Genomic DNA, 19,409 nt, shown 5'->3' with positions numbered 1-19,409 from the left:
ACTGCCCTGGTGATGGTGCTGCAGATATTCAAACCCCAAAACCGACCTTCAGCAGGCAGAGCCCACTCCTCCAGCCTTTGGAACACATGGTATGTTCCACTAAATGCAGACTTGTCTGCTGAGCTCCCACAAGGCAAATCTCAACTGTACTCACCCAAATGCCATCCTAGACAAAGGGTCATATTTTATCCCTTTTATCAGACTCTCAAGGAGTCTAGAGTCAGTCAAATAAAGCCAAGCTGGCTGCTTCCAATCAATGACCCAGAATCCCAGCACTTCCTCACCCATGGCAGTGTTGGGAGCTTCAGATAAAAAGCCCACATCACTCTCCTCTGCTGCTACTCGGTTCTTAGGTGATGTTTTGTAGTTTCCTGCCCTGAGATAGTTTTGGTGTCCTAGTTAGTGTGTGGATTTTTGGATGAGCACATGTAGAGCACACACTCATGAGTACACACAGTCTATAATGACTGAGTTCTGAGATTGTTCTGCAGAGATCAGAGGGCCCAGCCAGTCCTTTCTGCTTCTGCTTTGAGAACTTCAGGAACTGCTTTCAGGACTGAGCAGAGAACCGACGGCCTCTCTGAGACCCTAATTCTGGACAACGCATCATGTACTGACCCGCAAGGAAGCTCTGGCCCTGGGCTGTGGGCAATGGATGTCTCCTCTAGACTTACCCACCTTCCTATTTTATTTCTGTAGCTTTCAGGTACCTTTGTTATTTTCCCCTGGACGCTTCCCATTCTCTATTTAAGTATGTCTTAAAGGATTTATCGAAATCAATACAGTGTCAATGTATATACAATAAGAGAGTAAAAATATTTGGGGCGGACTGTAATCTCCTGACACCATTTTATTTGACTTTGTTAGCATGATACCGGCAACCTGGCATTTGACAGCCTCCTTTAGAATGAATCATCTAAACACTTGTCAAACATTGACCTGAAAGTTGCCCAAACATTTGTCTAAACCTTGCCAAATATTAGATTACGTGACAGGGGTCTCTGTTTCCCTTCCGGATTGTGCCATTAAACTGCCATTTGAACTGGAAAGTTCCAGTTCAGTGTCTCAGAAAATGTCTGTTTGCTGCCTACTTCAGGTTTAGCGGCACAGAATTAATTTGCTGTTGATAGTATTCCTTGGGGAAAGATGCTGTATAAGCGTATCGGCCATGTAATTCCAACATGAGCCTATACCAAATCTCAGATTCAAATAATGTTCTCTGTAAATAAGTTCTTTCTTGAGTTTGCCATTGTCTAGCCTTTAAATAAATTACTGGCATCATGTCTCCAGTGGGTTTGAATACATACACTGCAACTAGAAGGACGTTTCTTCACTTTCATGCATCTTTGTGAGAAGTTTTCACCATAACAAACTGCGGTCTGCATCATTCCCAAAAATTACTGGAGATTCCTTCTTATTTTGACTCACATTTTTTTCCCACTCTTCCCTTCATCACCAGAGGATGATAAAATGGAGAAAACATGCTCTTAGAATTCAGAAACAAGTGCAAGCCATTATTAAAAGTGGAAATTTATTTTATTTATTTATTTATTTTTTTTGAGACGGAGTCTGGCTCTGTCACCCAGGCTGGAGTGCAGTGGCCGGATCTCAGTTCACTGCAAGCTCCGCCTCCCGGGTTCCCGCCATTCTCCTGCCTCAGCCTCCCGAGTAGCTGGGACTACAGGCGCCCGTCACCTCGCCCGGCTAGTTTTTTTTGTATTTTTAGTAGAGACGGGGTTTCACCGTGTTAGCCAGGATGGTCTCGATCTCCTGACCTCGTGATCCGCCCGTCTCGGCCTCCCAAAGTGCTGGGATTACAGGCTTGAGCCACCGCGCCCGGCCTGGAAATTTATTTTTTAAAGAAACCGTAATGCTATGGAAATTCTCAAACCTAGCTCCACATAGAAAGGACAGGGTAACAAACCTCCTGGTACTCTGCCCAGTGCATTCAACATCAACATTTTTAATATGTTCTACTCATCTAGTTTTCCTTTAGTGGAGTATTTTATTTTATTTTATTTTATTTTATTTTATTTTTGAGACAGAGTCTTGCTCTGTCGCCCAGGCTGGCATGTAGTGGCACAATCTCTGTTTCCTGCAACCTCTGCTTCTCGGGTTCAAGCTATTCTCCCACTTCAGCCTCCCGAGTAGCTGGGAATACAGGCATGCAGCACCATGCTCAGCTAATTTTTGTATTTTTAGTAGAGACAGGGTTTCACCATGTGGGCCAGGCTGGTCTCGAACTGCTGACTTCAGGTGATCTGCCTGCCTCAGCCTCCCAAAGTGCTGGGACTACAGGTGTGAGCCACCGCGCCCAGGCCTAGTGGAGTATTTTAAAACAAACCTCAGAAATCAAGTGATCCACTGTCCCAATTTGTCCAGGACTATTCTGATCTTACCACTGAAACTCCCACATCTCAGGAATCCCTTGGTTCTGGGATGGCAGCCACCCATATCATTATTCATCTTTAATTTTTTTCACTGTCTATAATTAATAAGAGATTAAAAAATCACAATACCAATATCACATCAAACAAAATTAACAGTTGTTCCTTAACATCACCTAATGCCAATCATGTTCATTTTTTCTTGACTTTCAGCAAAAAAATACAGTTTTTACAATTAATTTGTTTTAATCAAAATTCATTTGGTGAAAATATCACCTAAATTTATTTTCATCGATAGTAGTTCCCCCTGCTTTTTTCTTTCTGTGCCATTTATTTCTGTAAGAATCTGAGTCATTTTTTCTATAAAAATGTTCCACATTTTAAATTTTGCAGGTTATATTTTTGTGGTGATGTTTTACATACTTTTTTATGGAATAAATTGTCTATATATTCCCAATTACCCCTAGAAACTTGATTAGATACCAGGACAATTTGTTTTGGCATTCATACTTACTGGTGGTGCTAGGTACTTCTGATTGTAACCCAACAGGAAGAAGATTAATAATTACCAAGAAGACCTGTGGTTCTGCAGGGGTCACCCTGATGGAACTATTTCAAAGTTCTTCATCAACCTATCACCTAAAGATTTTAGCAGACTTTGATTATCATTGCCTTGATCTAAATAAATATATCATGATGCCATAATATATAATCATCAGTATATCAATGACACCATAAAATAACATGGCAAGTACCCAAGTACAATTTTCTTTTTCAAATATTCATTCTTCATTTATTAGTATGATTCTTCTAAAACAAATAAATGTCCACTATTGACTATCAGGTTGCCTTGCAGAAAAATCCAAACAAAAAAGTCAGGATAAATGTGTATTTTTCAGAAAAAATACTCATACTCATTTTCAGTGTAAATGGCTGGTACCCAAATAACTTCCAAAGATGACAAAGTTTTTTTGGGAGGCATACAGGTAGATAGGGGGAGAAGTAGCATTTTGAACTCTCTGGTGCCTGTTCTTTGGTGCATTTCCATCATTCTCTTGGCTGCTGTACACAAGCAAATGTATTTGATGCTGTACCATAATTTCCTTAACAGATGTGCACATGCAAATTTGCAAGACAAATTTGCATTTGGCACAGTATCTTTCTATTCTCTTCACCAGGAAACATTTACCCATTTCAGGAGCAATCATGATGACCATGACAAGCAAGAGGCCAAATCATTAAACAGGTAAAAGATACCTGCATACTTTTGTCTCAGCATTGTTATTATTATTCCCAACCCTGCACCCTTGATTTCCTGGAGGGTGATATTTATGTCCATTGTAATCATCTAGCCTTGCAATCACCAAACCACACATTATACTTCAAAAGCCTCCTTCCCGATGCATCCCACCACTCTTTTCCTTTAAATTATCCTTCTCCCAATTGCCTGAGATCTCGGCCCACAGGAGAAGAGCAGTATCATAAACTAATGTACAGTGAGCTAAGTGCTCCTAACCACATAGCTCCAATATGTTCCATCTCTTCTTAATCCACTCAGCTAGTCCCAGAATTTACATTTTAAAATAAGTCAATCCTTCGATCCAAGGAAACCTTGGTTTAATTGCACTTTTCTAGAACGTCTTGAGTTTTTCTCCTTTGAGATTTTGTTCATGCTTTTCAAAACTCCTAGAATACCTCTCCCACTTTCAGCAATTCAATCCTTTCCCTCCCTTCAAATCTGTTCAAATTCTATCTCCTTTGTCACAGCAGTCATGTATCTTTGGAACTCATGGGATTACTATTATCAAATCCCTTGTAAAAACGCTTTTACTCTTGTCATGAATGCTTATTTCCTATAATGTTGTTTAACCCTTTTATGGACTTAAAATAAGATTTTCCTACTAAATTGCACGTTCTTTGAGTGAAGGGATGGTGTGTTGTATTTTAAAAATAGTACCTAGAAAGTTGTAAGAACAGCATCAATATTTGTATCAATAGTAAATTACTAGTAAGTGCTTTAGATGAGAATGGGGTCATCGGGGACAATTTTAGAACATTCCATTTACTACTAAGCTGATAAGTATTTACAATGCCTGTAACTTAGCATGATATTTCCTTCAGATCATTCTAATATTGTTTAAAGTTTCTATTTTTCATCTCTACTACTAGAAAATTATGTATTTCTGCATAGAGAATGTGGCTGGTGTATTTTAGAATACATGTAATTCCCAGTATAACCTATGCTAGCCGACTTGACAGGGAACTTTTTCTAGACCAACTGCATGAGTCGGGGTTCGGTGAAATACAGATTCATTACATTTCATGCACTTTTAATATGAGACATAAACTCATATCTCCTTCTAGGGGCAATGTGGAAATATATGCCAAAAACCTTAAGACTGATGCTACCCTTAGTCCCAGCTATTCCACCTTTATGAAGTAATTCTAAGAAAACAATCAAAGGTATATACTACAAAGATAGACGCACATTAATTCACATCATTGATATCTAAAACAGTAGAAAATGTCTAAAAAGAGGAAGATAAGCCGTGTTAGATATGTATAATGGAATAACTACTGAACCATTAAAATATTTTCTAAAGGAAAAGCTATAAAACAAAATTCACTATTAAGTAAAGACAAAATGGTTTAGATGCAGTGAGTAAAATGTATATGTAAAAAATTGGCTAGAATATCCTGAAACCTTAATAGTGGCTATCTCTGAATGTGAGCATTACAGGCAGTTTTTATTCTTTATGATTTTCTACCTTATGTTTTTATGTGCTTTCCAAATTGGCTAAAATGAATAAATATTATTTTTAAACTCAAAAGGTGTTATCCTATAAAATATCTAAGCTACATGGCAGTTTTATGATAGCTATTTAAAAATACACCCATAGTTATGACCCAGCAATTGCATTGCTAAGTACATACACAACAGAAATGCATACATACATCAACCAAAAACATGCACAAGGATATTCAGAACCTTTTGGGGTGGTGAAAATGTTTTGGACCTGGATAGAGGTGACAGGTGAACAGTTTTGAATGTACTAAATGCCACTAAATTGTACACTTTACAATAAATACTTTCATATTAAGTGAATTTCACTTCCAAAACAAAGTTTTTAAGTCATATTCAGAGTAGCGCCATTTGTAATAGAGAATAAAGGGGCAATAATCCAAATATCTTACAATAGCAGAATGGGCCAATAAATGGTGATATAATGAAAACAACCGACTGCCACAACAACAGTGAAAATCAAGGAACTACTTCTGCATCCAGGTGCATGAAAGAACCTCAACATTTACCACCAAGTGAAAGAAGGCACAAAAAGAACACACTATGATTCCACGCACTTAAAATTCAGAAGAGATTCAAGTCACTTACAGTGTCAGAAGTCAGTTTCGTGGTTACCTACAGGGAGGGAGGTAGTGACAAGGAGTAAGCATGGGGTGGGGGTCCCGTGTGGATGGGCATATTCTGTGGGCTTATCTCAATAGTGGTTGCATACATACATTACCCATAGTGAGAATTCATCAAATTGTACCGTTACATTTGCATTATTTAAACATCTTATTGCTTTCATTTTTACCTGGTTGCCTGCAAATTCTCCAGCCCCTAATGACCATTTTGTTGCTAAATTTCTTCTTCAGTTAATGAGATAATTCTCTCTCTTCAATTATAAACTTGGATTCTATCTTCTTCATTTCCAATTTTTGACATTCTACCCATTCACTCCACATGCATTGAATTCTACTACGTTCTAGGTACAAGGTGGGGTGATGGGGAGACAGAGATGGTCTCAGCACTGGCAACTCAGAAAGACAACACACATTAGATAAAGTTTTTAACATTCATCTAGGTGTGGAACTTTTTCTAAAACATGTTTGTTAAAATTTGCATATATTTTAAAGGGCTCAAAATCCCCCTGGAGACTCTTCCCCAGTTCAGATCAAGAGCCTGGCTTTATAGACAATGCTTCATAAGAATTCATCGACATTTGTCTCCTGTTTTTATTAGGTAATAAATGAATGTTTGCTTTCCTAAAGTAATTAAATTTACGCCTTCTTATAAATTGGTATTTTAAGATCACTTTATTTACTTTATTTGGCTATGGTGTTATATGATTATTCTCCCCTAAATTGGTAGCACATGTTCACACTTTCCGAAATTCAAGAATTCTTCTGAAAAGAAGTCCTATCAAGTGTCCTAATCTCTTTAAGTGCATTAGTTAAGAAGCTGTTTTTAAAGACCCACACATTACACTGTACTTAATCAACACAGTGATTTTTATCTGCTCAAGATAAACCTGATACCATTGTAATTAATTGTTTCCAAAATATTTTGACATGTATACTTTCATTAGACTAAGATAACTAATAATAAGACTGCTTGTTCATAGCTAAATTACACAGGCTATTAAAATTTAAAAATCAATTTCTAAATTCTTAATACTATGCAGCCAAATATTTCGCTCCATGGAAAATAGTTCCTGGCACTTGGATTTTGGTAACCGGTAAGGATCATAAGTATGAAACTGGACTGGGAGCGGTGACTCACACCTATAATCCCAGCACTTTGGAATGCTGAGGCTGGCGGATCATCTGAAGTCAGGAGTTCAAGACCAGCCTGGCCAACATGGTGAAACCCTATCTCTACTAAAAATACAAAAATTAGCCAGGCGTGGTGGTGGGTGCCTGTAATCCCAGCTACTGGGAAGGCTGAGGCAGGAGAATTGCTTGAACCCGGGAGGTGGAGGCTGCAGTGAGCCAAGATTGTGCCATTGCACTCTAGCCTGGGCGATAAGAGTGAAACTCCATCTCTAAATAAATAAATAAATAAATAAACTGATGATTAATGCTGCAAAAGAACAAAGCCATATTTTAATTTGTAGTGCTAATTAAACCAAAGAAGTTTATACCAATTTCCCCAAGCATGCAAAGGAAAAAGAAGTACGAAGGAACTGTCTCATGGAAATAGGCAAAAAGGTGGCATGCTCTCACTTAATGCCATTCAAAATTGCAAAATAAAAACAAATAAACAAACTGCAATTTAGGAGGTGCATTCACAAATTTTATATATACACGTATGTGTGTGTGTGTGTATGTGTGTGTGTGTGTCTGTGTATGTATCTCTCTTTTCCCAAGAAATCTGATGTGCTCCCTTAGAAGACATCAACCATCCTCCATTCCAGGATGAGAAATACCTTCATAATCTTGTCATAAATCAATCATTTTCCAGATTTTGTCAAGTGAAATGTTTTGTTTTTCATTTTCTTAGAGTTTTCACATATCTTATGAGCATGGCCTTTGTGGTCCTGCCTTGTGCGGAGCGTGTGCCACAAAGAGCATCTGATTATGCATCTTCTAGCTTTCTTAGCAAAGACTATATCTAATCCTGTGCTTTTTAGGAAAATGGAGACCTCATTCCTTTTCAGAGTTAAATAAATTGTATGTCCTAAGCTACAGCAAGAGTATATCTATCTTCTAGGTGAAAAGATGCCCTGGCTGTGAAGAATTATCTAAGACTTTTGGAATTTCAAAATGTGAACTCTTTATTGCCCCATTTTATGCAAGATTCCTTCTCTACTTCCTTCAAAAAATGTTCTGTTCATTCATGGAACATTATTGCATTGGGCTAAGACTTTGGCATAATTATAAACAGTACTTTCTCAGCAAACTTTGAGCAGAAATATGAACAATTGACTGTTGTTGACAAAATCCCTTGGGCTATTCTCCTTACTTAACCTGAGTTTCAGCGGTCCGGGATAGTACAGATACAGAGGCAAGACAGGGGCAACAATATTCTGGAGTTAAGAGAGAAACTTCTGTCAACTTCAACCTCTCCCTCTATTTCACACCATCAGTCATAGGTTACACGGTCCACTCAATTCTATTTCTACAATGTTTATCCATGCAATTTGTTTGTCCCCAAAATTATTGCCCTACTCTACATAGATACAAGTTGTGTCTTGCCTGAATTATGTCCATAATCTCTCTTTGGCTTGCTAAATCTGGGCTCTTCTCACTTAGTATGTAACGGTTTCCCACTACATAAAACTAAAAGCACAGCCTCAAGAACATTTAAACTCAGATCATATCCTTTCATTTCATTTCATGTAGAGCCACCCCATTTTCAAATCTTGGGTTTAAGCTATGACAGACACTTCATTGTTACCTGATGAAGCCATTCACACTCAGATTTCCATGCATTTGCTCTGTGGAAAGCTGCGTCCTTTCCTCCCTTCTCTCATTGATGAACTTACATCCACCTTTCAAACTCAGTTCTAATTTGGCATCATGGACCACCTCAAGCCCCAAGGTAGAATTCATGGCTTTCTCTTCTCTATATCTGTTTATAATTTGTAAACTATAATTTATAAAGCACAGGTATGATGTTAAGCTGTTTATGATGCTGGTTATGCCTCACAGTGTGAATTCCTTGAGACTAGCATCCATTCGTTTCCGTGTCCAACATATAACAAGAACATGTTATTTACTCAACCCACAGCCCCATAATGAACCAGTTATGGTACCCTGATGCAAGATATTTGGGCTGTAATGGTGAACAAGCACATTCCTTGCTTTTAAGAAACTTCCAGTCCAGTGGCTCAGTGGTCAATAAATGTGTATTGAGTTTAACTAGCATTTACTTATGTCATGTTTGCACAATGGCCTATGGGGTAGCTTAAATGATGACAGACAGCGTATCTCAACTCAATCTTCATTTGTGAGTACAGATGGATTCTGGTCTTGTAAAGTGGCTACTCATTTTGTTCTACTGATTACAGCCTAATTGGTTCTCTAATGATGCTTGAAAACTTCTACACCATATGCAGTTGGGATGAGGGAACCACATCTCTAGGGTTCTCTAGGAAGCTGACGTGTCCCACCCAGTGCCCCCTTTTTAATTCCCATCAGGCCTTAAAATCATTATCAGTCTATTGGAAGAGCGTAAAGAAAAGTCTCATCCATGTGGGCGCCTATGACATCACTGAGCTCTGAAGTCTGAGGTTGTCAAAGAAGGTGCCCTTTGGGAAGCTCTTTCCTTCATAAAAAGGTCATATTTTCATTGTTTCACAAACCCTATTTGACAATGACTTTAACCATCCCTTTTAGCCCTCCTTGCAGAATTGGCAAATAGGATTTTCAGTACAGGGGAAGCTATTTTTCCCAAACCAGGTCAATTCCAACTGTTAGTGCTAATAAGAGACATCTTCACTTGAGAGTTGGTGCTCAAAACAATGCTTCATTATTGGACAACAGTACTGTACAGGCAACATCCAGTGCCCAAGAAAACTAATTCTCTCCTCCCCAAGAACACCTCTCTTTATGGTACAGCTGCATTCCTGAAAATTTTAAGGCACTTTAAAAATCAACACATACTCTGAAAGCATAAAGAGTACAGGCACCATAAGATACTCAGTTTCAAAACCCGTTAAACAGCCACATATTTACTTCTGTAATTTAAAGTTTTCTACTTGGAAATTATATATCCTTACACTCACATTCTACTTATTTCTACAAATAGTAACCCTGCACACTGCATCAGAAAGGACAAGAAGTACTGAATATGCCTTTTTTCCTTAAAAGGAATGGCTGTTGTTTGGCAAAGGATGAATAAACCCTTCCCTCTAGAGGCCTGAATTAAGTTCACATTCAATTGCTTTGATTAGATATTAAACCTAGCAAATTAAGTTCCCCATTCCAGGTGACCCCCGGAAGCATTATTAGGAAAAAGAGTGGGAGAGGAAAAAGAATGACACTTAAATTCAGTTAATTATTAGGATTTGATTCAATAATTAGTCGCATTCAATTGCAATAATACAAAGTTTTAAATTAGCCAAGAGTACAAGAGTGTGAAAAGAGCCTTTGAATATTAGAAAGACATTTTTCTATTCAAACGAACAGATTAGAAGATGTCGACAGCTTGCCTACTTTACCCAAAAGAATGCTTGTGATAAGCGTGTGTTGATTTAAAAAAAAAATAAAAATGATGGTGATAACAATGAGAGGAAGAAATCACAGGGAGAAAATTTCTGAGAAGTTGGGGAAGTCAATTCTTCCTCCCTGTCTTTTTATAGATTAATATCCTTGCTCCCTGGGGCAAGTCAGCATAGCCCAATTTTACCATTCCAAAATATGCAATAAAAATACGGAGTCAGGGCTGGGTGTGGTGGCTCATGCCTGTAATCCCAGCACTTGAGGAGTTTGAGACCAGCCTGGCCAACATGGTGAAACCCCGTTTCTAGTAAAAATAAAAAATTAGCTGGGCGTGGTGGCACGCACCAGTAGTCCCAGCTACTTGGGAGGCTGAGGCAGAAGAATTGCTTGGACCCGGGAGGCGGAGGCTGCAGTGAGCCGAGATTGCATATATATATATATATATATATATATATATATATATATATATATATATATATGTGTGTGTGTGTGTATATATATATATTCAGATACATATTCATATATATATTCAAATATATATTCAGATATATATATATAAATATGTATATATAGTCAGATACTAGAGGAAAACAGGAAATACAAAATGACATTATTAATATGCAACACAAACTGTCCAAAGGATGAAATCTTGAAAGCAGAGCAAGATTTGCTTTGATGAAGCCATCCTCCCTTGTCATGAGATTATTACCTTTAGCTTTTGCATCTGACAGCAGGACTCCATCTCAGGTACAAACAGTTAAACTGTTGCACCTTTATATGCTGGAAATGGATTATGGGCTTCCAAGAAGTGAATATTTAAAAAGAATCTTATCTCCACTTCTCTGAGATGTCATACAGTTTGTTAAGACAGGAGAAGCTGAAGATAACAGGGTGATGCGTGCCTCTCTTGCTGTGCCAAATGGGGATAATTAGGTCTCCCAGCTGCAGGCTTGCTCTGGAATGGAGAACACTGCTTATATATAGCTTAGTACTGATGGCTTGGTGGGTGTCTTATTGCCCATAATTATCTTTAAAGTTAGACGTTGGCAAAGAAGTGATTTTGCTATTAATGTATTTTTATATACCAAAGACTCTGATAGACGATAATTCATTATACCATGTATACCTCTCTCTCACACACACACACACACACACACACACACTCACACAAACTCACATGCACACATATATTAATTGACAGAGCAATGTACTGGGAAAATAAATACAACCCCTTAAGATGAGAAAATACTGTATTTCCTCTTCTGGAAATGTTAATGTTTCATGACAAAGTAATTCAGTTATTCGTCAAAATGTCTATGGTGACAGAGTGGGGGAAAAAAAGACCTTAATTTGGGCATCTTCAACCAAGGGCATTGAAGTGAACCTTGACTTCTAAGAAATTGATATCTCCTATAAACCACATCAAAAATGACTGTTGCTATTTGCAAAGACAGAAAGGAGATGAGAGGCTACCAGGGACTGGGGCAAGTGGGAGATGGGAGTTACTGCTTAATGGGTACAGAGTTTTCTGTTTGGGATGATGAAAGAGCTTTAGAAACAGTGGTGATGCTTGCACAACAGTGTGAATGTCATTAATGTCACTGAATTGTACACTTAAAAGGTTAAATAAATGACATGTTTTCTGTTATAATGATTTTATGATAATATTTTTTTAAATGTTGCTACAACCAGTCATAATGGAAATAGACTCCTATCCACATGAGAATAAAGATGGTTGAGCTGTGGATGCATCCATTATTAGATGTTTCTTTTCATTGGACCCATTTGGATGTAAATATTTTACTACCAAAATGGAACAAAGAAAACCTCACAGAAATAGCTTTGTGACCATGTGTGCCCTAGACCATAGGGTAGAGTAACTCACCTTTATCACAGGCACTCCACTCTCAGGCTGCATCGTCAGGGCAGCGTCTTTCCTGCAAACTGTTGCATGGCACAGTTAGTCCTTATTGGTGAACTCTGACTTTATCTGGTATAGGTATTCTTTTCCTTCTGCTAGGTGATCCAGGACAACTGTTTGCTTGGGGTGTGACCATTGAGAAAATAGAGCTGATCACACATGTTCAGGGATGTTCTGAGCACCAGAGTTTCTGTATTTAAATCGCTTGGCATATGACATCAAAATATGTTCTACTTTCCAGATGACATTCTGAGGCTTCAGAAGGCATAATGGCTCCGCTGGACTAGGAAGACCCCAAAGAAATAATTCTAACGTCACTACCCTGAGTTTTGCCTGTGAGGGAGGCTTCAGAAAGAAGCATCCATGACTGGGATTTCTCTCTGATGAGCTCAGCTGGCAAAAGAATCTGGTCTAAGCTGATTTTTGCATATGGGGAGATAGAATCTATGTGCCAACCCTTCCATTTTTTCCCCGCATCGTGTTTTATATTATAAAAAGAAGAATTTACAAGCTCTCAAGTGCAACCTTCACTGTTTAGTGCATCATGTCTTTTTACATTTGTAAATAGCCACGTAACACCATCAAGATCCACAAATTGAACATTTTGCTGCCCCAGTTCCTGCTCCTCTCCCCTTCCCTGATCTGACCTCTACTGTGACATCCCTCACCATGGCTGCGTTTGGCTATTCTTGAATTCTGCATCAATGGAATCGTGCAGTACATAACTCCTGCGTCCATCTTCTTGTCCTCCATATAATGATTTTGAGATTCAGGCATGTTGAATCTCTCTGCAGTTTGTTTTACGTATGACTGACTGGTATTTCATTGCATGAAGAGAACAAAATGTGTTTATAAATTATCTTATTAATGAACATTTGGGTCTTTTCCAGTTTCAGGTTATTATAAATAAAGTGATCATGAACTTTTTGCATAAGTTTCTTTGTAGATGTGAACATTCTTTTCTTTTGAATGTGTACCTACAAGTAGGATTTCTGGATCACATGGAAATTTTGTTAGAAACTAACACTTTTCCAAAGTGATTGTACCACTGCACATTCCAAGCAGCAATTAATGAGGGTAGACTTAATTTATATTACCTGTTACCTATCATACCATATCTTAAAGTAATTTTACTTTTAATATTATAATAATGAAGTATGGAAAATAAAGCATCACAGAATTGTTTCAGGAATTCCTTCTTTCCTTAAAAAATATCTCAAGTTGTTAGGAACCACACACAGTTTTAGTTGCCAAGGTTAAGTGAAGAAAGAAAGAAAACAGAACAAGTTTCCAGATGTCACAAGGGTCACATTGCAGAGGGAGAATCAGGTCAATAAAGAAGAAAATTAATAACAGTATAATTTCTACTAAGTGTTATAAAAATAAAGCACATTACAAGGACAAAAATAATTGCTGAGATTGCAGAATAAAGGCTACTTAGTGTGTGTGATGAATGCTCTTGTAGGAGGTAATATTGAAGCTGCCCTACTGGCTGGGAGAAATAGTATCAAATACTTCCAACCCCGTGAACCTGAAGATGCAGGCATTTTTCTCATTCTCTTGAATGGGAGGCAGAGATTTGTGAAGGACTTGGTTGGATTTATATACCATTCCTGAACTACTGGCTGCGGCCGGTGTGATGGGCTCCAGGAATTGCTAGCTTGTGCAGTGAAATGGGACTTTAGGACATTTCAGCCTGTGAAGGACATAAACTTCACCTGTTGTATATGAATATTTGAATAATTGCTTAGGACAGAGTTTGGAACAACCAGCCAAGTGGATAGTTCTGATTCCCTATGCATTTACTGATTATCTCAAAAATTAATGTTGTGTAGCTTTCTTTCAAAAATGAACATAGAATCAATGCAATTAATCCCACTGACAATGATTATAGCTCACTCTGTGCAAACCATTTCTGGTAATGTTACAGGTAATAATTCAATTAATTTGATCCATTATGTATAATGGTTTTACCTTGTGAGTCTGGGGAACAGAAAACGATCTTTTGATTTAAGATACATCTCTATTATTCATGAAACTTATGGTCCTGGAATGGGACTATCAATTCATGTAATTGATTTGATATCCTTGTTGTGAGTAGAAGTGTTGAACGTTATTTGACAGGAGGATATGAGAATTAAGTGATTCTATGCAGGATAGATTTAGCTTCTAGTTTCTCTGTTGCTTGTTCCTGTTTTTGTCATCATAATGGACTCAGGATCATTCATTTCCAATAAGAAAATGTCATGCAGCAATGAGGACTTACAGCAGTTTTCTTAGATGATTTTCTTTATTGGTTTTTGTTTTCCTTGGAATCAGCATCCTCTTGCCACCTTTAATCTCATTTGCCCCATGATAAAAGGCTGGACTGGGAAGTACAGAGGATGCTTTATTGGGATTCAACACACCAGGTGCTTCACAGGAGAAGAAAGACACATAAAGGTTTGGGTTAGGCTTCTTGAGATGGATACAACTTTTAACTCATCGAGGGGCGTGAGGAGCAGGGTATATCTGGGAATGTCTGCCCACTTCTGGCCGGGTGTGCAGGGTGTGCGTGCAAAGGGTCAAAGACTTCCATCCTCCCTCCCCCATGTTCGCCTGCCTCTCTGGGCAAAGCTCTGGCTTATCTTTTACTACAGGTGTGACAACACTCTTCTTTCATGACACATCTCCCTGAGAGCAACGGTGGCGTTCAGTTGGTCTTTGCATCCTCAGCTTGTGGTAGCCAGGCACACAATGAGCACGCCATGCATATTTTTATACTGAATGAATGAAAGCGAAAACCACTCAGGAGAGGTTAATAAAAGGCTCATCCAAGGCATTAGACTTGAGTCTGGGGGCAGAGCCCTGCCCGCAAACCCTCCTCTTTCCATCCTGCTTTATTCTCCCACTGTCTACAGCAGAACCTCCTCATTCTCTTTGGGGCCACCAGCCCAGGACCCACCCCACTTACCCTCAGCAGACGAAAAGAAGCCCTGCTTATGGGAACAATAGAAGTCATCAATTGGAATGACTTTATCTTCTTACCTCTAACTTTACCAGCATCTGCACAATTTACTTTTATTCTCTTTTTATAAGTATGCTTTTTCCCATAAGAGCCAAACTGTGACCTTGTCAGCATCCCTTCTGTCTCTCCTGCATTGCTCAAGTCTCCTCTCTACTGACTTTAAAAAAAAAAAAAAATTTGAGACAGTCTCACTCTGTCACCCAGACTGCAGGGCAGTGGAGCAATCATGACTCACCACAGCCTAAAACTACTGGGCTCAAGAAATCCTCCCACTTCAACCTCTTCTGTACCTGGGAGTGTAGGAGTGAGCCATGAGACCTGGCTAATTAAAAAAAAAAAAATTGCAGAGGCAGGGTCTTGGTATGTTTCCCAGGCTGGTCTCGAATTCCTGGCCTCATGCAATCCTCCTGCCTCAGCTTCCCAAAACACTGGGATTACAGGCGTGCACCACCACACCCAGCCTCTACTCGCTTCTGGTCATGAGCACTTAAATATGGCAGTGTCTCGTCTATGTTAAACAAAAATTCCTGGCTCTCCTACTCCAATTAAAAACCATGTTTCCTCTCCCCTTATTTAAAAGCTGTTTATAGTCACTGTTTTCCATCTTCATTTCCCCTGTGCTTCATAACCCACCGTAGGCCTATTTCTTCACCCACCACTTAATCAAAGCTTTCTTCTTGCTATAGCCAGTGGGCATGGTGTCATCCATATCGTACTTGGCAGCTTAAGGGTGCTGGATACAGCTGAACCCCTTCAACCTGGTTTCCGGGAAGGCCCCTCTCCAATTTTCCTTTCTGCTCATGTTCTCTGTCCATCCCCTAAATTCAGACTGGTCTGTGTGTTCTCCTGCACTGTAGAAGATGTAGGGGTTGGAAATCTCTGCATATGAAACAAGGTGCCGGGAGATTCTTATACTCTGACCTCTCAGAAGCATGTTTGCAAGTACTCATATTCCTCACAGATCTGCCCATGTCTTCAATGTATGGTTTATGAAAGACATTGGCAATCCACAACCCACTGGCCAGATCTGGACCACCGCCTGTTTCTGTAAGTCAACTTGTATTGGCACACCACCACCCTCCGCCCACACACTGAAGTATTTCTGTGGCTGCTTTCAGGCCACCACAGTAGAGCTGAGTAGTAGCTGCAACAGAGACCATACAGCCCACAAACCCTAAAAGATTTTCTTTCAGACCTTTTGGAGGAAAAGTTTCCTGGCCCCTGGTTTAGAATCTCCCAGCTGCTTCTGGACATCAATAGCCTTCTTCATGTGTGTCTCTTGTGCTTCAGACCTGGAGAACCAACAGCTCATTGGAACCTCATGTGAACATGACACAGACCCTTCAAACCCAACATGCTCAGTTGAATTTACCATCTTCTTCCCAACTTGCCCCTCCTCTGGGTGTTATAACCCAGGAGAAACTATCCCCACCCACTGCAGGGTCGATTCCTAAACACCCTTTCTCCCAGTGCCCCGTCCTAAAAGCACAGAAGTCCCGATCATGCTGAGCCACCTGCTCTGCAGAGCTCTGATCCAGGCCATTCCTCTGGCATTCCTGGAAATGCTCCTCACTTGTCGCCCCCATTTTTAACCACTCTCCTCAGAGCAGCACGAGCCTTCTCTTTAAATGGTGATCTTAACCATGTTTTCTCTTCTGCCTGAAACAGAAACCTTTCGGTGGCTTCCCTTTGCTTTAAGGATAAAGCCCTAGTTCTTAGATGTGACCTACAATGTCCTTCAGGGTCCACCCTCCAGCTTTCTCCTTGTGACGTTCTGCTCCACATCCACTTCACAATCTTTAAGCCCCAGAATTAAAAGTGTGGCTGCCATTCACTAAAACCGCTGTGTGCATGCTTGCCTCTGGGTTTTTGCAGGTGCTGTTCCTTCTGCCTGGAGCACCTTTGCAGCTTGCCCCCTTCCACAATGTAACTCTCCTTGTTTCTCACCCTCAGGCCAGATGTCACAGCTAGATGGGGTTCCATGCCATCATGGGGGTCTCTTAACATCATGCATGCTCCAAGGCATGCATCATGCGTTGTTGGGTGTTGTCTATGTCTATTATTAAAAGGAAAGTTCCTTAAAAATCTGAATTCAAGGTTCTTTGCTGATCATAGAACCGGCTGGACATATGGAAATGATATGATAAATATGCCTTAAAAATACAGATTATTTCATGAATAAGTAATGCAGACCTTTGGATACTTTAAAATTTACTTTCCTTAGAAAGAGAGCTTGGAGGAAAGATGAAATCAATTAGGCAGCTGTGACAGTAGCCCAGAGCAGAGCTCAAAGCCTGGTTTTATGGAAAATAGAACAGAGGGGTGAATCAGTGTAAAGGCTATATCAGCCTACTCAATGGAAAATTATTTTAAGATATATTTAAGACAACATATGGTATTAAACGGTTATACTTTACTTAAATAATTGCTTAAATATGCTTCAAAAAACCAAGTGATTGTAGACCAAATTGTAGAAGGAAATTTTAAAAACACACTAATTTTCTACTTTAAAAAATTTATTAAAAAATTGCAAAATGCAGAAATTTGACTTCAGTTTTTATGATAATGTGAAATTGAAATAATAGAAGAATATGTATAACTAGTAACTAAACTATGTAATCTTTTATGTTACATATAATACTGAGTATACCATGTAAAAACAAAAAATATATATATAGTAATAAAAGCATTATTTAAATTCTAAATGTTTGTTCAGTGCCATAGAATAATAATATAGTTCTTCAGTTGTCTTGCACTGTAGTGTAAAAGAACAGAGGCCAATTTAATACATAAGTAATGGCTATGAACCAACAGAAGGCTAATGATGTCATTATGTAATGTGCAAATGAAGACTTTGCAGCAATTTTAATAGGACAAGCCAGACTAGGCTTCAGTCATCTCAGCAGATGGAGTGATATGGGCATGCCGACCTGGCAGCACCCTGCACCTGTCTCCCTCCAGTCAGCAGAAGTCCTGCCGGATCTGATCCTTATTCATGCAAGCCTTCATTGGCAGAAAGTGTAGTCATTTCAAAAGCACATGGAAAAATACTTCCTTAAATTAAGATTTTTAATTTGTTAATTTATCTCATGGTGACCTCTTACATTGATTATGCCTTCAAATACTACATTGATGGTTGAGTGCATTCACCATTCAGAAAGGAAATGTAATCATGGCAGAGACCACAGTTCAAATGATGGTTCATGATGCTCAAAGTCAAAGCCAAGTCAATGGCAGTAAAACTTTAATCACGAAAAATCGTCTTCTTACTCCCCAACCCAATCGTGGCAACTTCATCACTTGAAATTAATGTTATCAACTTTATTTAATTTTATGGGTTATGCACCCTCTAAATACACAAAGTTGTTTTAAACTTAAGCCTAACACACTATTATAAACTCATTAATAAAAATTTTAAAAATTTATGCACTTTAGAATTTGGTCTATGCTTAATTTGGATGTTTACTTTTATGGCTTATATAGGTTAGAAACATATGGCACACACAAAAAATATACCTACCTACTTACATATTTATACACATTTAAATATAGTGCTGTTAAAAGATAATTTTCAGAAAGGGTAAAATCATGACTCCATGCATATATATAAAAGTTAACATGTGTTCATGACTTTATTTGAGTCATTAATCAATGAAAGAACCAGACAGATGTTAGAACCCATTCACCGGAAAAGTCAAAACAGCACAAATGTACCTGGAACAAAAGAATTGAATCACAAAATGGCAGCAAAGCTGGCTTTTCAAAAGGTGGAGAGGGAAGTCAATGGAATCTGTCTGGCCAAGGCACAGTTTACACACCTAACTTGTACTTGCAATTTACAAAGAGATGCAAAGATTCGGGGCTGGATCCCACTGCTTGGAAAGGGATGCTTAGTGGCAATGCTTAGGTGTTCACCTAAACAAAATTTTCTCTACAATAAAAATAATTGAATGCTGGACTGAAGTTAATGAGGAAATTCTTTTTTAAACTTCAAATGAGATCCATACATTACTCAAGTATGAATAATTTAATCCCAAGCACCTTATATATATATATTATATATATAATATATATACATTATATATATATTTGTTGTATCATTACTTTTTTATGAGACGGGAGTCTGGCTCTGTCACCCAGGCTGTAG

The sequence above is a fragment of the Papio anubis genome, chromosome X, assembly GCF_008728515.1.
Source record: "Papio anubis isolate 15944 chromosome X, Panubis1.0, whole genome shotgun sequence".
Classification (NCBI taxonomy): Eukaryota; Metazoa; Chordata; class Mammalia; order Primates; family Cercopithecidae; genus Papio; species Papio anubis.
The sequence above is the reverse complement of the archived record's forward strand: the minus strand, read 5'-3'. Positions refer to the sequence as shown.